This window comes from Camponotus vicinus, unplaced genomic scaffold (assembly GCF_025532165.1).
Source record: "Camponotus vicinus isolate PSW18456_S1 unplaced genomic scaffold, iyCamVici1.0 SCAF_1, whole genome shotgun sequence".
Lineage (NCBI taxonomy): Eukaryota > Metazoa > Arthropoda > Insecta > Hymenoptera > Formicidae > Camponotus > Camponotus vicinus.
In genome coordinates, this window is record NW_028141945.1 from 35624773 (window position 1) to 35644922 (window position 20150).

General features: G+C 42.1%; 1 protein-coding gene across 6 annotated transcripts in view; it reads right to left on the minus strand.

Annotated features, from left to right (window-relative positions):
• The window catches only part of LOC145963888 (uncharacterized), a 95697-nt gene that overhangs the window by 38594 nt on the left and 36953 nt on the right, over positions 1-20150 (minus strand). For 3 of the 6 annotated variants that reach the window (XM_083086223.1, XM_083086214.1, XM_083086195.1), the window contains exon 4: positions 10854-10919. The exons of 1 other annotated variant lie outside the window; for it this stretch is intronic. The gene's annotated coding sequence lies outside the window, so the exon portion shown is untranslated. Of the gene's footprint in view, positions 1-6367; positions 8166-10853; positions 10920-11228; positions 11863-20150 lie in introns of those variants that run through there. 2 more of the 6 variants (XM_083086235.1, XM_083086227.1) reach the window with 2 other exon arrangements.

A 20150-nucleotide genomic window follows, 5' to 3' on the forward strand; every position in this document is an offset into this window, starting at 1 on the left:
ACTTTTTTAGACATCATTCGTACTTGAAATAGAAACCTCGCGCTTCTTCACGTTTCGACTCTAACCGCGTATGAAGAAATAGGAACTTTTCGCAAGAACAGCATTAGGATAGACGCTGACACAATTAGCTTACACGACGTATTAAACAGAGAACCGGTTAGTCGCAACGACCTTCCCTTTCGCGCGTGGGGCGCTTTTGCGCTTCGTGTATATTCGAATACCCGATATCAAACTGGAACATAGCGTGCTACGTGTCATCTGAAAAAAACATCCCGATATAGGATCGCGCAGTTTATTGTTATCAACCTCCTGTGGCATGTAAAGCCGAAAAATAATGAGATATAACGATCTAAAAATGAACCTTTCCACCCTTCGTACGGTTCTCACCCTCGATATCACGCCCTTCCATGAAACGTTGTATCGTAGGTTCATCTAGAAGATCTCGATCCAATATTATAGGATTCGTTAAAATTCATACACACACATATTGAATACACATATATACACATATTGAATATAAATTTATAATAGCAAAGCAAAGTGTTCAAAATCACTGTAAATGTGTCGAAGATCTCGCGAGTCACGTACTGCGAATAAACGTGACCGAATAGAGTATAATCCGCAATCGTGGTGCGAACCTAGGAGCGGGAATTAATTCGATAAGGTCGATCGAAACGTCCGTCGACCTCACAGTCCGCTCTAACAGCCCGAGAGCGATGCTTAAAGCATCCTTAGATGGCGGGAACTGGATAATCCTCGGAATACCGGTAGGTCGCACCGCGGCGGATATCAAAATGAAATCTCGCAGAGTTGCGGAAACAGTCAATTCCATCGGCGGCCTTGGGCTGCGTTAACGGGCAAATTGTAGACAATTGCAGGACACGTTCAATGAGCACGAGTCGCAGGAATAAATGGGAATGTAACTATTTCGACAGAGTTTTTCGAGATAGCAAAGAAAACAAAATATGAAGAATCATATTAAATGTGTATATTAAATGAAATAATTAATAAGTGTTGTTTGTATTGATATTAATGAAATAAATTTCACAAATTATAATTTGAAAACACACAAATGAAACTTAAAGACCTCATTTATATATTATTCTATGTAAACTAATTATTCTATAAAATGCGAATTTTATATCTCAAATATTATCAATATTTTTTTAATTAAAAAGAGTCTTCAATATTTAAAATCGCTAAAAATCGGCCTAGGCCTGTTGAACGCTTTTATATCCGCAAGATATTAGTTATGGACGGGTTAGTAAGTTTTAATATCTGTAATAGATCAAGATATATATCCCTAAATATCTTAGCCTAGATCGCTTGATATGTCTTGACGAAAGAATCACGCGAAAGACTGGAATAGATTTCTTATTTTCGCGATTACCGCTCTTGAGAATGTCAATCAACAAGCTAACCCACGAACAGGTTTCCGTGTAAAATGGTATACCTCTGCGGTTTACGCTGGACAATCGAGAAACAAGCCCGCCAGCGGAAACTAATTCAATAAGGTCGATTGAAGCGTCTAGCATAGTGGTTGGCATAATGGCCGAATCGCGAAGTACACCGTCTTCTACAACTAACTGAGAACTAGAGAGAAAGACAGAAAGAGAAAGAGAGAAAGAGATCACGAAGACAAATATCAAAAAGTCAGGATGATTCTTACCAGATAATCGATATTATTATACGCGAAGATACAATCGAAAAACGTGCGAAAGTGCCAATAGGTTTATTTTAAGAGAGCCGCGATTCTTTAATTAACGGTCTAATTAAGTATTTATTAACTACTACAGTCTCGCATTTAATCGCCGCCACCATCGAAGCAGACTCGCAGACAAATCAATGGGAAGAGATCAAAGCGGATAAAGTCGACTGATAATATCAAACGGAATATTCGATGATGCTTTTTGATTACGAAAGAAAGTATGAGAATAAAAGCAAGATAAGGAAAATATGAAAATCAACTTCTCAAGTGGCGTGTAATATTTAGTGTATATCGCCAGAAAATAACGTTAAATGCGATCGATAAATATCAATTACTCAATTCGAGAAGTCGTGTACAATTCAAAATTTAAAATCGGCAAATTATATTGTCAAGAAGTCTTCATTTATAGTAATTACTCTTATCAAGGTGCGCGAAATATTTAAGAGAATAAAATTTAAACTTAACTATTCGTGGCTTTAAAATATTAAGCAATCTTTCGGAACGGTTCAAAGAAAACTTATAAGTGTCCGCATGTACGTGTACGGAAAGAGAGGAGGGAAATCCCAAATTAAGTTACCTCGCCGCGTTCTGATTTCACCGAACGTGTACAGTAACGCAAACGCTCGCTGCGGACAGAAACCCGACTAGGTGAAAAAACTCGAGAGCCTCGCGTTCGCGAATAGGTGACCCGATTAGGTGAGCCGCAAACTGCGCTTAGATAACTCGCGACGAACAATCGGGAAACAAACCCGTGCGGCGGAACGATTGCGGGGAGAGCGGAGGGCAGGGGTGAGGGGGGAGGGCAAATTCAATAAGGCCGATCGAACACCGTCCGTCCGGCACGGTAGCCGCTATAATGGCCCCGGTGCGCGATATATCCGCGCGCTCCTTTAGGTGGCAGAAACGGGGCCCCGGGACGGTGATATGTGTCTCGGCTTAGAGCTGCACACAAGTCACGTAGTGGCATGGGACCACCACCGAGTATTATAGCGCGTCCCCCGTCGTCCCCGCGGACACCATCTTTTCCCCTCTCCCCTCTCTCGTTTCACCTCCTGCCCCCTTTCCCGTATCGCTCCGTCTCCCTTTCTCGCTCTACGGCACGTCATTCTCCCTCTCGCGCTCTATCTCTTTTCTCTATCTCTCTCCCTTCATGTACATATTACTCAGCGTATAATATGGGTGCCGCTCGCACACCGAGCGGCCGGGTGTCACGCTACGTGCTTCCTGCCCGCAGGCCATAGTGCGACAAAAGGCCTTATGTCCGCCCGCTCGTGGGACACTCGTGATCGCAATGTGTAATCAAGCTCGCATGGCCACTGTATTACCACGTACGCCCACGTTGTACGCGTGCATACGCGGCAGTTTCGGTTATCCGTTTCCCGCGCAGGACGCCACCGGGTCCTCCCGTTCACCCTCCTACCCCTCGATCCCCCGTACGTCCCCTCTTTGTCTACCCGTTGATCAGTTTCGTAACGACGGCGTCTCGCGGCCACCGATCGACAAATTCGCGATCGCTCTATTTCATCATTTGGAGAAACGTTAACGTTTTTTTTTATTATTGCGAATAAAAGTAATATATACAAGATATTTTTGAAATAAATTGGCAGATTTTGAATGAGAAAAGACTTTATTATGTATAAGTTTGTAACGTATTTCTTGTCTCCGGCAAGATTTTATAACTAGAAATTTTGATGTAAATTTGATTTTTGTTTTCAAGAAAACGTTAAGAATTTTTATTTCACAATGATGCATATTTTGTATCGTTTCATGACTCAAATACAGACGGAGTAATTTATGCATGCATTTAATTTGATATATAAATTAATTACTACATATTAACATATGAAGTTAACTTATCGAATCGCAAAAAGTATGTTGTTTTTTATCCTAAAGAAAAATGATTATCCTTTAGCATTCCTAATTTTGTAAGATATTTTTGCAGAAGTTTGTCATTGTTAAAAAATTTATAACTGATAAAAAAAGAATTTTATTCCTTTTTTGCAACAAATTGCATAGATTTTTTGATTCTCTTTTAAAGAATGTATAATGTAATTAATATCTCTCACAATTTGGCGATCTGTAGATCGTTGTTTTTGAAAGTTTGTTCATTCTTTTCATTTATTTAAAGTAGATATTAATAATTAGTAACCCGCTCTTCTCGTCTTTCGTTAAAAATAAAACTCAAAATTGAAAGTTAATGCAATTGTTTGTTGAAAGAAAATTTCTACTTATTAAATGATAAAATTAGAATACAGATCTTTGCCATTTGCAAAAGCTCAATTATTTCATCAATTTTTACTATTTAAGGCTTTCTACTAATTATCGTATTTTTATTTTGTTAAATTAAGATTTCTAAATAAAAATATTCGTCAACGCAACTGCAGAATTCGCGAAATAGCTTCCATTTTCCAACTAAAATCTAGCCGCGAACATTTTCGCAATCGCGGTTGAAAGATCGCACGTCGAATTCCGACGACTTCACAAGTCGACAGACGAAACTCAAAGAGTCCATAAACCGAGGCAATTTACGATCAATATAGACACATGTTTTGACGCGCGACCAGTTTGCGTAAAATTTCGAACGTTCGCGACAAGTTTACAACAGACGTATATGATTAGCACGGAAGAGTCAAAATTCCGCCAAGAATATCAAGTAGACTAAATATCATCTGTAGATGTAGCCACACGATACTCACGAAAACCTCTTCAGAAACGCGACGCCGTTTTATTTTCAAGCGTCGAAGGATCAGCGTAACGAGATTGCGAGATGCAAGCGCATAAGCGTATTCCGGTCTTGTTCAAGCGCTAGAGTTGTACGGAGGAAGCTATATCCAACCTTAACTACTTTTATCGATCATCCATCAGATTAACGTAAGATAGTTTCACTAGTTTCCTTACGTCTGGTCAAAGTCACTGCTTAGAAAGGATCATAGATAAGGGATAGTCAATCTCGCGATGGTTACGACATACATTTTTTTAACGATTAACTTTCTTAATGGTGTGATATTTTGAATCTAATTATTTTTTTTCAGTAGGTAGAGATAATACTTGTGAGATAAATAATCCAATAAAAAAATGGAATTGCAACAAATCTTAAAAATTTCGAAATTATTGAATATGATATTTAAAATCAGTCATCATTAGCATTAAATAAATGAGTTAAATTTAAACAAAGAATTTCTAACAGCCCTTCTTCCCTCCTAGAAAAAGCCGTTTAATTTAACGATCGTCGCTTAATGCTGCGAAATGATACGCATTAATAACAAATTCTTCAGAAAAAAGTTACAAATAGAGTCGGAATGAGCTATCGCTGATAATGATACTTTATAAGAACATCGCAAAAGTGCTTTAGATTCCGAATCCAACCTTTATACGCATTTTCCACTGTTCGTCTACGTCGAACAGTAACAGTGACTACGTCGTTAAATGGCTAGTGAGACAAATTAAACGCAACGATCGTGTGTGATGGAAATGGCGGCAATGTCTTTACACTTCGAAAGCTGATAACGAAACTTTTCTTAGACATTCCACCGACGAGGCAATCTTGAATGTGATAACAAGTTGAGCAAACGCACACATCCTCCGAGCTATCTCCTCCATCGAGTTAAGCGCCTATTGATAAGAAAAATTATACTCGACGGCGATGAGTCCTTTACAAAAGGATCGATCGATCGAATCCACCGCGAATTGGCGCCTTTCGCAAACGGTGACCTGTTAGATCCCGTCGGAGAAACCGTCGAACGCTCTTCTCGCGAGTCTCGAGTGGCAGTAAGTTGAATTCCCAAACGGGCGGGTGTGGCGACCGGCCCGCAACGGGCACCGGAACGGACGGATGCCGCTATCTCTCTGTTCCCTTCCCGACGAGAGAGAGAGAGAGAGAGAGAGAGAGAGAGAGAGAGAGAGCTCACGCCTCTTCGAGAGACAAAGAGAATAAAACGAAATCTCTAGACACACGCCATTCGGAAATAATTCGGATTTTATGTCCTCGATCCGCGCTGTTCGCGTGCGTCGATCGATTGTTACCGAGAAATGTCACCCTTTCGCGCCCTTTCGCGTCACGAGAGGGATCTTTTGACACACCTAGACGCACCAGCCGCAATATAATCGAAATGCAGCGATTAGAAAACGAACGTACAATTAAACGTTTCATATTGTTAACGTCCTTTTCTAGCTGCGCAAAATTTTCCCATTTGCACGTGTGATTCTAGCATTAATATATTTTAAAGCGTGAGATCGATTAATAATTTATAGCACTTATTTACATAGTATATCACTGTGACTTTGGAAATTTCGTGAACAGTTTTATCGCTGAAAAATATATCAATGCGATGAATGGTATAAATGGAAATATCAATTAATATAAACTAAAAATCGTATACCATTCGGTATGGAATGACGTAAAAAGAGGATTAAACCGATAGTCGCGACGACCCGACGGATAATCGAGAAAAACCGTTAAAAATGTCGTAACTTTTTCAAGCGAATCTTTCACGGATCACGTTTGAACGCGCGTCACACCAATTTCACAACGATTTTTTTACTCGGCGTATGTAAAAAATTCTCGAGATAAATTTCCGAATGAATCAAAGGGAGAGAGCAATTTTCAGAAGCGGAATCATAGAAACAGCGTGAAAATTACAAGTTATGATTGGAACTCACTTGAAAATCGTCGTCCTCGGCACTGTCACACTGGAATAATAGGAATTGTCCGTTTTAAGCACTGGCAAGACCGGCTCGAGCTCACTCAACTCACGAGACGCTTTCGGAACAAAGGATCCGAGTGGAGATTGAAAAAAAAGGATGGGAGAAAAAAGACGAAATCTTGGCACCGTGACCAATCTGCAACGGAGCGCGGCTCTTCCGTGTCCTCGCGTGCGTCCACCGAATGCGCGAGATCCGTGCCGCGTGTCTGCCCGAAAGTGTCACCTCCCTCTCTCTCCGGGCGACTCCGAAGCGACGTGCCGGCGAAGATCCGTGAAAGGAGGAAGAGGCGAGAGATCGTCCGCGGACGAGCGCCGTCGGACGGTGGCGGCCGCTTCTGTGCTCGCTTTCCTTTTTTCTCGCCTCTCTTCTTCCTCCGGGTAACCACCAGCCCGATGATGTTGACGTCGCGCGGCAACGAGGCGAGTATAGAAAGACCACTACGACGATCAGCAGGAGGAAGAACGGCGGTAGAAGAGTAAAGAGTGGAAGGTGGCGCGGGGGTGGGGAGGGAAGAGAAGTGGAAAGCGGAGTAAGCGAGAGAAACGGAACAAGGACGAAGACGAACGAAGCGCGCGCGAGAGAAAGAGAGATAGGAGAGCGAGAAGGAAGAATCGGAGCAAGAACGCCGGCAGACTGGGTTGACTCGGTGGCCGAGCGGTATCTCACCCGCGAAAAGCGTCCCGCGATCAGGTGACAGCGGGAGTACACACCGGCGTTACTCCCGAGCGAGAGACAGAGAGGAGTCGAAGACGGAGAAGGAGGACGGTTGGCGCGACGAGACGAGGACAGCCGTGTCGCGAGCGGAACGTAGGGGGGATCGTAGAACGGCGCGGAGGAGGGCTAGGCTAAGCGCGTGAGGGGGAAGAGGACAGACGGACGCGGAAGGAAAGAGACGGAGTGTGAATGAGGGAGATACGAGAGGGTGAACGGAATGGAAAACCAGCCGACAGAGAGAACGATAGCCGGTGCTCGTGCGTTCGCCGAGTGTAACTCGACTACCGGAGGAGGGCGAGGAGAGGTCTCGACGGGACAGAGTGGGACGCGAAGAAACGCCGCGCGCCAGGGACGAAGAGGGAGAAAATTTCAAGAGGGAAAGAGAGGGACACGTGTGTATGTATGTGTGTGTGTAAAGCGAGAGAAAAAAGGACGGGGTCGGAACGATGGTGAGGGAGACGAGGGACGATACGGCCGTGGGTGACGAGGCCGAAGTGGGGTGCCGACGAGAGAGCGTACGAGCAGGGTGGCCGGCAGGGAGGCAGAGAAGGGCTCCCTGATCGCTTCTGAGTGCAAACGGTTCGGCGTGCGGTGGGACACTGGCAAGCAGTCAGGCGGGCGGGCTGGCTGAAACTGCTGTGGATAGCGGGTGGCGAGCGGCGCGGTGCGATACTCTACGGAACGGGACGGGACGGGCCGAGAGCGCCGAGTCGGGCCGGGACCCCCAACCAACACACGCGCACACGGACGTGCGCGCACACAAGTGCAAGGCCGAAGCGCTCGCGTGTAGTTGCCACCGACAGAGGCACCACGCGGAGAGACACAGACGCGCGGTTCACACGGATAGAGTTGGAGTCGGGCTGTCGGACGGACGGTTGGATGCGGGATGTCGAGGGAGGAAGGGCAACTAGCAAGGCAGGCAGGCAGGCAGGCAGGCAGGCAGGCAGGCAGGCAAGCAGCAAGCAGGCTCGACGCTATACGAGCCTCACGCGTTACTACGCCAACGGCTCTCTGTGCCCTCGGCTCGACTCGGTCTCGCTCGGGCTCCCGTACTAGCCCGACTCTACCCCGCCGTCTCTCTATCTCGTCCTCGTCGCTCTAGCGTGACTCGTCTCTCGGCGCGAGCACGCTTCTCGCTCCGTTCGCTCGGTCTGGCTCCGCCACGCCGTGCCAAGCTGAGCCGAGACGAGCCAAGCCGTATCGCGCCACGCCGCCACTCACGCCGCGCCGATGCTCTCTTCCGCAAGTGCGCGCGCGCGCGCGCCCAACGCGGTCGTCTCTCTTTTTCCACGCTGTATCCGCCGGCCTTTCTTCCACTTTGAGCCCCGTCGCAATATATCCCTCCCCCTTTCTCACCCTCCTGTTACTTTTTCTCACCCCCGTCGCAGCTCGCTACCGTCCTTTTGGTCCTCTCTGCGGGACGTCCGTCCTTTTCCGTCGAAATCCTCCTTCATCGTTGTCGAGCCTTCGTCATTTTGCACATCTCCCCGCCGATTCGACGAAAATTTGTCTTCGACGTGTATGCGCGCGTCTGCATCGGAACGGTAGCGTATCTCGTTGGACTATCTGTCTGCTTACCGGAACTTTTCGGAAATCGAACGCAACGCGAGGAACCGAAAGATACTTTAGCAGCAAAATAAAGAGAGTCAGACCTGCTGTAACGTCTGCTATTGTGTGACATTCGATTGCTTTATTGCTCTTTGAATTTTTCGAAACGTCGAAAATTCATCTGGCAACATTCCATAGACTATTTCGTGAACCTCGGATCGAAATGTCTCAATTTCCAAATTCACAAATCGTTTCGATGCAGTCGTCGCTTATGTTTTCTTTAATTTTATAAATGTTAAATTTTTTTGACGCGCATCGCGTGTAAAGCTGTACAGAATTCTTGAAAGAATTTGGAAAATCATCGCGATAACGTTGAAACTGAGAATTCAAAGTTCTCTTCATCTCGTGGAAATATTTTTTGAATGAACTTTGAATATCAAAAGAAAACTCTGAAAAAAATTTAACCTAGAATTGACATTTTACTACAATTTTACGATCCTATTCTATGTTAGATTTTTACATATCTTCATTAAGCAAATTTTTACATCATCGTCATGTGGTCGTCAAATTATGTTATAAAATAAATTATTTGTCTATGTAGTAAAATTTATCATTATCATTATTATTGATGACTATGACATTAATGCGTACATTAAAATTATAAAGAATGTCTATCACATCGTTATAACTAATTTGTCTTTTGTTCGAAAATTCGAAATGTAGGTAAATTCTTCATTCTTAAGAATTCATTACAAAAGATGTGAAAATTCCAACAAAGCATACATATACAAAACAGTATTTCTTTAATCTCTATTCTTTTTCTGTTTCACCGAAAACAGCAGACTTCGAAAGTGACTATACGCTTGAAGATAAGTCCAGCAGAAAAGAAAAAACAAAGAACAAGAAAAGGTAAGGTAAGGATGAGAGATCCATAAAACGCGAGCACACAAAGAAATGGGCAAAATTGTAGGAATCTAGCAGAGAGGGAAGGAATGTGTTTTACCAGTCAATGAAAGCCGCTAAAATTCGAAGAAATGCGCGTGCGTGAAAATCACGGATTTCCTTTTAAGTATCGCTTAGAGGAGAGAGAGATCGTCGTGCCGAAGCGAAAAACGACGTTCACGAAATGCTCCTTTAGAGAATTCCGACTATTCAGAGAAAGCAGAAGTCGACATAAAAGAGCGAGAGATCGGCATGGTAAGCGGGAGCGAGCGAGACTAATATACACAGTAGGGGGCGGTACCCCCCTTAATACCGGGCACGAGGCAAATAGAGGGACCAACTGTGTTCCATCCTTGTTCGGATTGCTCTAAGGGGGTCGAGGATTATTAAAACACGGACGAAGGACAGGGAAGAAAAGCAGAAGAAGGGGAGAGCATAGCCTTCTACTGTTACAGTGCACAGCCTCTGGAACCGGTAACCCCCACCACCCCGCGTCTCTCGCTCTCTTGTTCTGCCTGTCTCCCTCTTTCTCTTTCTCTCCTTCAATCTCCCTGATTCAGTATTCAAGTTGGAGCCGCGGTACATGCTCTCGGTGCATAAAATGCCCCCTACAATGATCCCAATCAACTGTGGTACCTATGCGCGCTCAGCAATCAGGATCGCTTTGATGACGGCGGCCAAAAATTCGGCATTAATTCAATGAGAGACGCCGCGCGGCAGATCGATAACGATCGATCGATCGATCGACGACTCGCCGCCGCTCGTTGTCGATCGCGCGCACGCGAAAGTGGATCATCTATCTTGATCAGCGAGTTTGAAAGCCGAAACATTCTCGAGTGAACGTTGAAGCACTTCTTGAACGTAAATGTCCCGCGAGAAATTGCAGGTCGTAGAAAAGAAATGACCGGATGAATATCACAGAAAAAGTGCATAAGCGACACAAATAATACAACGAAAATTGTCTATACCTTGCAATATCTTCTTCGAGACCTTGCGCCTTCTACACACAATACAATGTCAAAAAGTACAATGGCATCCCTTGACAAAAATATGTTACCTGTGACATTTAAAGATCCTAATACCTTGCTTAGGATCGTACCCTTACCATACAAAGGAAAGCAACTAAATATCATAAACTTAATTGATAGACTCATAAAAACAACATCAATCTCGCAGACTTATTTAGAAAAGAACACATAAGTTTTGTCTTGTAATATATTTTTTTAATTTCACTCACCTCTCAATTTGATTATAGAATTCTTGATATTCTTTGGCTACTCGGCTTTTTTATCTATTCCTGCTCCTATATTCGAAACAAAAATGTAATTTTTATATTTTAATTTTTATATTATTAAAATATAATTTTAATATAATTTTTATATCTAAAATGTAGCGATTTGTAAGAAAATGACGCGGTGTATAATTTTTATAATATTAATCTTAAAATTTTTTTACATTGCTAACTGACGCATAAAGAAATTGTAAGATAATTTTAAATTCTATTAAATTCTAGTTTGTAATAAAATCTAAGCATGAAAAATATTTTGATATGTCTCAGTTTCTTTGGCTTCAATCTCAACGTAACATTCTCTCGATCGGATTGTATTCGTACCTCCCCACTTAACCATTCGGCTCAATCACGCGTGAACGTTCCAGAGACGATTCCCTTTCCTTAAGCGGGACGGCCACGGCACAGACATGGTCCGTCAACGGCGTTTGGAAACAGTCTGGGATGCCGTTCTGGGCGAAGGGCACGCGCAAAACCGTCAGCATCGGGCAACAACCACTACGAAGGATCAACACAACACAACGTCCCGTCACTAATTACATTCTCCTCGCGCAATCACGGTCGGCACATATATACAAGGTGCGCATATACACTGCACTACACACGTTACGAGTCGTACCGTCCGCTGGCAAAAGTCCAAATCTCTCGGCAGATTAAAAGCTTCTCGGCGATCCTCTTGGCTGGAGTTTCTGCCACGTTTCCCTGAAAAGCCTCTACGGAGCGGATCGGCGACGGAGCCCGCCGATCCTCCCCTCCTTCCGTCCTCGTTTCGAGGCGAGGCGACCTGCCCCGCGAAATCGAGCGCACACGTGAGGGACCCCACGCCCCCGGGGGTCCTCCTTCACGTGAGAGAGAGATGCAAGCTCAAAATTTAAAACCGCTGAGAGACCTCTCTCAATTCGTGGACATATGCAATGACACGTATACGTGGAAATGCTACCAAAAACTGAATGTTTAACACTCAAACTCTTTAAAGATCCTAATTATTAAAGAGTCTCTATCAATTAATTAATAAATTTAGCAAAATTAAATTTATTCAAAAAGTTTGTCAATTTTTGGAAGTTTTATAAAATGCGAAAAATTCATTTTTGCCTTATTTGATTATACAAGGCAAGAAGCAGGTAATACGTGATAAAAATAGAATTGGAAGGCGAATTTTTTTCAGCTTCGAAACTCAAAAGGTCAGAAAAGATCTTGTTTTTGTAAGAGAAGGAGAAGAGGTTCGATTTTCTACTGCCAGTGGAGTTTGCACAGGATGGCAAAATTCTCGTTTTGTCGGAATACCACGACTAACGCGCCAACTATACTCCTTTATGAGCATCCCGACTAAAATAAATTTTGCCGACGATTAGCATTCAGATGAGAGAAACGAATATATGCGGGAAGCTCTAAATTTCGATCGTCGCGTTTAGAAAACGACAATAATTAGGATATCATCGAATGTTTCTCTTACGCACATGTAAACTATGCAATCGGTCTTTTGGAGACTTTTTAGAAATTGAAAATGATAAAATTCTATCGTTGAGGTTTGGTGTGATCGCGAAAAAAGCAATTCTGTAAAAAAATCTCTGAAAGTCGAAGGGAATCTCTGGAAGGATCCATTATCAAGCTATCAAGGATCATCAAAGATCACAATTGGCTATCCAGTTAATTTGCAGCGTTGTTAAAGACGGAAGAATAAACGCGAAAACCTTGTCTTCTTTCAAGGAAGATAGAAACATAATGGATTTTTTTACACCAAATGACTAGCGTCGCTTCGAAAAATAAGACAGACTGGAAAGGAGGGAAGCAATTAAAAGTGAATGGAAAGTGAAAAATCGCAAACGACAGTGATATAGTTTTAATAGTTACTTCGTTTTCAACGGTGTAATTATATCAAAATAAATTACTTGAAGAATAGCTTTAGCGCGATTCGTTCCTTTAAAAAGAAATTCTATTAAAAAAAAAACATTATTTCTAATGCAATCGTAATTAAAATAATTTAGATACTCACAATCTTTAAATATATTATAATATAGAGATGAATAGATCAAGAAATTTAAAAAATGTGATTAATTAAAATAAATTAATATAGAAGAATATATATAGACTATACATTATCGAATAAATATACAATTAAATAATATATTAATATATACCACAATTAATTATACCGATTATATATTGTTATATTAAGTAGCATCGAAGAGAATAAATCCACCGTAAATTTTTACATTATTCATTTAATTTGTCATTTAAGTCAAACATTTAAAATATATTTGGAAAAATATAGGACGAGAAAATGGACAAAGACAAATTGATAGAACAAATGAACGGATAGTAAAATAATTAGAAAAAAATGATATCATTCTTATTTATAGAATATGAATATTGCGGAAAATTATGTTTTATTTTTTTAAACGCAGAAACCTGCTAAAAGATATTTAGAAAGTGCAATTTTTTCCAGATTATTCGATATTATTACTGCAATTCACGAATATTTATATTGATTATTATGATAGATATCAACGGCATTAATGGATCGTGTATCAAGAAGATCGGATCACACCGATCTGTAAAGTCAGATAATAATAGTAGATATAAATATCGTTTTGGAATAGAACCGATATTGCTTTGCGTATTTCCAGAGATATGACCTAGCAGACACCTTGTAAAAAATTCGCATGTATAAAGCAACACTAAATGTGCACATAAACTATGCAGATCGTTATATTCTGTCAATTCTTTTTATAATACAAAAAAGACCCGCAAATACATAACTCATAGTACGTATCGATCCTGTGCACTGTGTCTACATCACGACAGTTAACACTGAAATGTTCTTAAATATCAGTTTGCAACACATCACAATTTCGAGAAATTGTCTCGGAAACGTGTCGTAGATCACTCGAGGATCCAGCTAACAATCTACGCACGATTAGAACGCGATTCTTGGACTGAATTCGTGAGACAAGAATTTCCGCGCTCGTTCCGGTACGCGACTCTAATTCATACTTTTTTTTCTCTCCCCTCTCCATTCTGTGAATCTGATTCGCGTCCTCTGGACCAGTTCTCGATCCCGGAGCATTCTCACGGGACGGGAGAGGGATGCTGATGCTGAGAACTGGACAACGGTCAAGCCTCGGCCCGCGAACGAGAGAAGGAAAAGGAGGGGAGCGGGGGGGCTAGCCGATGCTGGACGATGGCTCGAGATGTGTAGGGGTTGAATCTTCCGAGATCGGAAGGGTGAGCGCGGCGTGATTCTGGTTTGATTTTATTCCGTCGAGGGATGATTCCGCTCTCGCCGCGTGAGAAAGGGCTCTCGGATTCGACCTTTTTCGCCGTTCTCTCCTAGCAACGTCGCTCGTGTACATGACGTTATAGGAATATCATCGCTACTAAACTTTTTTTTCCAGAATGGATGGTTAATCTGGAACTTCCGAGAAGCGAGAAACTTTATTTCAAAGTTTCATCTGATTTAATCCGTTGCGACAACATTAGGCTATGTAATATGAACGTAGAATAAAAGTCAAGACAATTAGTTAAAAGTATATCGAAAATCAAAAACCATTCTGATAGTTAAATATTTTAATATTTTACTAAGTTCTTTAAAAAAGAAACAGGAAAAACATGCATAATTTTACGGATTGAGGGTTAACGCTCAGATAATCCCGTAACCAGGCGCATTTTCGCGAAAGCCACACTCGGTAGAGAGACGCTCGGGTTTAAGGTTCGCAATTAGAGCCGCGAATTAAGCGACGCTTAAGTGCGAGTGAGCGAGCGAGCGAGACCCTGGTCGAATATCGGCCTGCGATATTCCCGGGATAACGCCAAGTAAGTTTCAGGACATCCGGGATTATCCTCGAGATCTGCCGAATATTTCGGCGATCCCTCGTGAGACGCGATCTTCCGCAACTCTCCGAAATGACGCGGTAGATTTCTCATAATTTCCATCGGAGAAATATTTTGACATAATATATTGCGAAAATGAGAAATAGAAATATCAATCTTATATATAGTTTCTTTCAAAATTATCTAAATTATAGTCAGAAATTTTGCGTCTATAAAAATATACAGTTCGACTAAAAATGAAAAGAATAAAGCTTTCTGTCATCTACATATCTGTTGCAAAAGAATTCTTAAATTATATTCAGTGTTATAAACTGTTGATGCTTCGGGAGATAACTACTATTTTTCCTTATTTGTTCTGTAATATCTGATAGAAGGGAAAATTCGATAACTAGGGTAAAAAATCGAGAACACATTCATCCGTAGCGGTTCGAATTATTATACAAAATGACGGTTACCGGTGTGAAGCACGATGAAAAAGCTGGATCAGGGTAGAGGGTAGCGGCCGCTAAGTCAACGGTGGAGCGGCAAAAGAATTACCGGCATTGTTCCAGTTCCCGGGGCTTCCCGCCCCTTTTGCGAAAACAAAAGGACGGACGCACGAGAGAAACAGAGGTTGGGGCGCGGCGTGGTCGCGCTTAATTCTAAATTCGGCACTAATAACGCCGACCTGTGTTTCGTTAGCCCCTGGGAGATTAACGCGTCGGCGAGCGGCGGTCTAATAGCGCCCGTGCACAACGAATTCGAATAATATTTACCTTCGGCGTGGCGCGGCACGGCATCGCCACCCAGTGGTCTCCTGGGAACGGCAAATGCGATTGGTTTCGACATATGCGCGCGTTTGATCATTCCGCTTTTCACCGATCAATCGGATCGTCCCGTGCGCATCACGCGCCACTTCATGTCCTTTACTTTTATTTATCGCCTTCAAAAACTCGGTTATACGCATTCTTGGTAATGATCATTAAATTATGAATAACGAAATGCGTGCGTGACATTTGAATTATTCGCGAAAAAGTCAACTAATTATATGTACGTACAACTGATATTCTTCGCAAGTCCAGAAAATTATTTCGAAAGTTGAGAAATATAGGAGATAATTGATTCTCTCTTACTTGATACTTGATGGAATTTTATATATAATATGAAATGATTGATAAAATATTTAAAATATATGTATTAAATGTAAAGAGCAAAATATACACATATTTTTGAATTTAGAATACAACTTTAAAAATATAAGTATAGAATATAATATTGTATTTTAAATATTAATTAAATACTACTTCGAATTATGCAATTGCAGATTTTTATTTCATTTACTGATCCTTGTATTCATTTATCTCGTTAGAAACAATCTGGAAAAAAAATTAAATAACAATAAAAAATTTCAATATCTTTTTGCGTCATATAAAATTAATAAAATTCCTAATTAAATTGCGTAACATCTAATTAAACTTATTAAATTCAATATCGAATACAAACTGAAAGTTTATCGAAAGCTTCGTGCTCTCATCGAAATCTCGAGCAGCTAAAGACGGCAGTCGACAATTTGATTAATATCGCACATTATCTTTCGTCTACTGCGCGCGTAATCAAGTATCTATTAAGGTGTACAAGCGGAATCTCTTGAATCAATGATTGCCATTCAGTCGACGTCCGTATCGCGATGGTGATTCGCCAGTTTTCCTCGCCGCGAACACAGGAGACGACGCCAGTCCGAGGGATCTCTCCTCGGACGAGACGTTGCTCTCGGAACGATCAATCACTGTCGGCCCGTGACACCACGAAGAGATCGCTCGCGTGGGATCTCTCGCGGGTCTTGATTCCACAACCTCGGAATATGTTCAGAACCGGTCGGTCGCAGGGATTAACCGTCCATACCGATGAATGACTTATTGAAATGTCACGGCGCCACGACTGCGCGCACGTCGGCCCCGTTATGATTTACGACTACGCGACCAGCGGATGATTAATTTCAATTAAGACACGTGGCCGCGCGTGTTAAAGGATGCATGCTCTCATTATCAAGCGCATTGTATTTGAAAGAGGTCGATTTAACGTTGCCATCGATTTATACAAAAAGAATATAATAACAAGTAATTAAACGAATTAATAGAGATTTAGCCGATAATATCGATATTAATATGTCTCGATCGATGTTCGTTGATAATATGACATATCTAAATTCGATACTTGTTAAATATTTTATTAATTAATTATTACTATGTAGACTTTTTTTGCGACATGTGAAATATAATATCTATTTATAATTCTTGAAATTTAAAGAATTTAATAAAACAACTTAATAAAAAGATTTTATTATATAAATATATATAACTCTGAATAATACAAGACATAGATTGCTAGATACAGGATAAGTCAATTAAAACTTGCCAAAATATATTTTCATTAATTTTTTCAACTCGAGTATCTAAAGACTTACAGTATAATGACTGCTTTTTAGTTCCCCTTCATTTTCAGAATCTATGTGTTTCTCGAAATCTAGAAAAATATGCTTACGCAAACAATACGAAAAGATTAAAGGAGCAGGAGGCAGAAAGGTGGAAAGTCGAGAACAGTAGGTATCTCGTTGAGGATCAGAAGAATTTCCCCTTGACACAGATGTCAGATAAAGGATTCTGAAAGTTACATCGAAGGTGGGATCAGCGATCTCATCGCGGGATGTCGAAGAAAATGCTGGTCAGCAAAAATTATTCTGTCTTGCTGAACTATGTAAGTCGTATATCGCGTTCTACAGCACTACACATCTTTAACATCTACATATAATCTATCTATATCTATAGCCTTACAAATCTTTTCACGAATATCTATACGTAAAGTAACATTTTACATAAAAGATATATATCGCGTTATTCGATATTGAAGTCAATTTAATCATGTTTTTCTTTAAAGATTAGAAAAAATAATGCTAATATAATAATAATATAATAATTTAGAGCGATAGTAGTAAAAAATTAAAGGAAATTAGTTTTCAACAATTTCCTTAGAAAAATCTTCGAGAAACACATTTTACGTACATTTATATGAATCGTATGTATAAAATTTTCCAAACTCCCAACATTAAACGCAATTTTACGTCCCAATTCAAAGCTCCTTCAAACGAGGTTTTACGAATACCAATTTCACAAAAACTGCCTGGGGTCGCAGGACGCGATTAACGTTTTAATGACATCACTTATTCGGCGGATAAGCCAATCGAAAAATCGGCGGGGCATTTTCCAGCTCGTCGTCCGGTGGACGGGATGGAAATCCCACCACGACGGTAAAACCGGCAAGTCTGCCGCCGGAAGGATATGATCGTCGCGAGAGCCTTGGGTAATCGCTGCAGAGAGAAAGAAAGAGAGAGAGAGAGGAAGAGAGAGAAATTCGACCGCGGGCGGGTTGCCTTTATCGGGCGCATATTTGCCGGGTTCTGCAAATCCCACTCTGGGATTCCGCGCGCTGTAGCGAAAGGGAAAAAAAGGAACAGCGGAAAAGAGCGGGAAAGAGAGGAGATTTAGGGAGGAGACGATGCTCTCGGGTGGGCGCCATACAACCACCACTATTACTACCACCACCACCATTGCTGTCGCACCAATACACTGACACTGAAGCGCCGTAAACAGCCTCTCTCTCTCTCTCTTTTCTTCTCTCTCTCTCTCTCTCTCTGTATATGTATGTGTCATTGGTTAGACTCTACGGCTTTGAGGGATGATGGAACGACGGGAAAGGGAGGTGGCAAATAGAGTGGGACAGCGCGAGAACAAGGGCGTCGTGACAAAAGACTGAACGGGCTAGGAAGGCAGGCGGGAGTGGCGGCGGAGGATGAAAAAGATAGAACAGGCCCCCCTGAGTAAGGGCGCGAGAGACGAGACAGAAAAAGTACGCTGCGACGGAAAAAAGAGAGGTCGAAGCGAGGGGACACGAGGGACAGAGGCAACAAGCCGGATGGAGAATTCGAGGGCGGCGGAGTAAATGGGGACCGACGTAGGACGGACGGGGAGAGAGGTAGGGAAAGCGCGGGTGGCTTACAAAGGGGACGGGAGGGAGAAGCCCATCGGGGTTGAAAAGTTCAATTGCACGTATTCTCGCAGTGACGTCTCGCAAATCCTGCGACTGTCCCCTCGTGTATTGTACGTCCACTCCTTCGACGCCCTTCTGCCTTCGCGTAATCGTCCGTCTCGGTCTTTATCCTTCATCCTTCATTCTTTATATGCACGAACGATGGAAAAACTGATGATATATACATGGCCTTTTCCTCCTTTCTTCCACCCACCTCATGATACTCGTGTATAAGTTCAATATTCTCTCTAAGTTTGTACCGCGCGTGTATTTTATGTTATCTATTTTAGTTCATATGAAATGCAACAGATCAGATAATTTATATAAAAATTAAATAAATGATTACGTGAACAGCTGCAGCACATATAAAAATTCTTAATTTTCAAAACATTTCAAAAGTAATCGAATTATTATTGAAGCAAAATCATATTAATCAAATTTAATTGGGAAGCGAGACCTCTTTCCTGAGTGTCTACACACTTTCGAAATTTCGTAATTTTCAACGTTAAATAACTTAATTTTATCATTGAAATAATTATACCGTTCTTTTAATGTCGTCGTTAATATCTTTAGCCGAAATGACATTCTTCTTAACTTTAGGACACCCAGTGCACGAATGTATGCAACACGCAAAATTCAGTTCGCATATTTTCTCTCTTTTCTATTATTGCTCCGTTTCTTTCTCCGTTACTCTCATCCCCACATCCTTCACCCGTTTTTCTTCCTAAAGGGAGAAACGAATCCCGTTTTGCCCGTTTTACTATCCTCTTTTCCCTCTTCTTCTCTCGCTACCGCGCCCCACCTCTATTTTTATTGTCATAACCAATTTAATTAAGTTTCGCGCTTCGACGTCGCGTACTCGCGGCTGTGTTAAACATTTTAATTAAGCGCCTCGCGCATTTGCGTCGCCACCGCCCCCGTTTCGTCCCGTCCCTCACCCTTCAACGTAGACTCGCACCACCAGTCGAAGCATCGGCATGGAAGAGAACCGTTCGACTATTTTACGAATTAACGAGAACGCGAGAAATGACAGCGTGCGCGTGCGCGCGCGCGCGTATCGGTTAGTCGGTAGCGCTTGCCGCCACCGACGCTAATTCGAAGGGGGTTTGCGAGGGGGGAGAGGAGGGGGGAAGCGAGAAGAGGGATGTTTACGCTGGGATCTGCGAAACTTCCGAGAGCGGCGGTGGTTTTAGGGGTGCGCGCCGTCGGGTCGTGGTTTCGCGGTTAAGGCGACGTCACCGAGCCAACGTTGCGGAAATCAAATCGTTAACCCTTTCGATGGACGTGCTCGTGAGCGTCCCGCAATGGTCCATCCGAGACTCAGTAAATATGCATTATCTCGAGAGGGTCGAA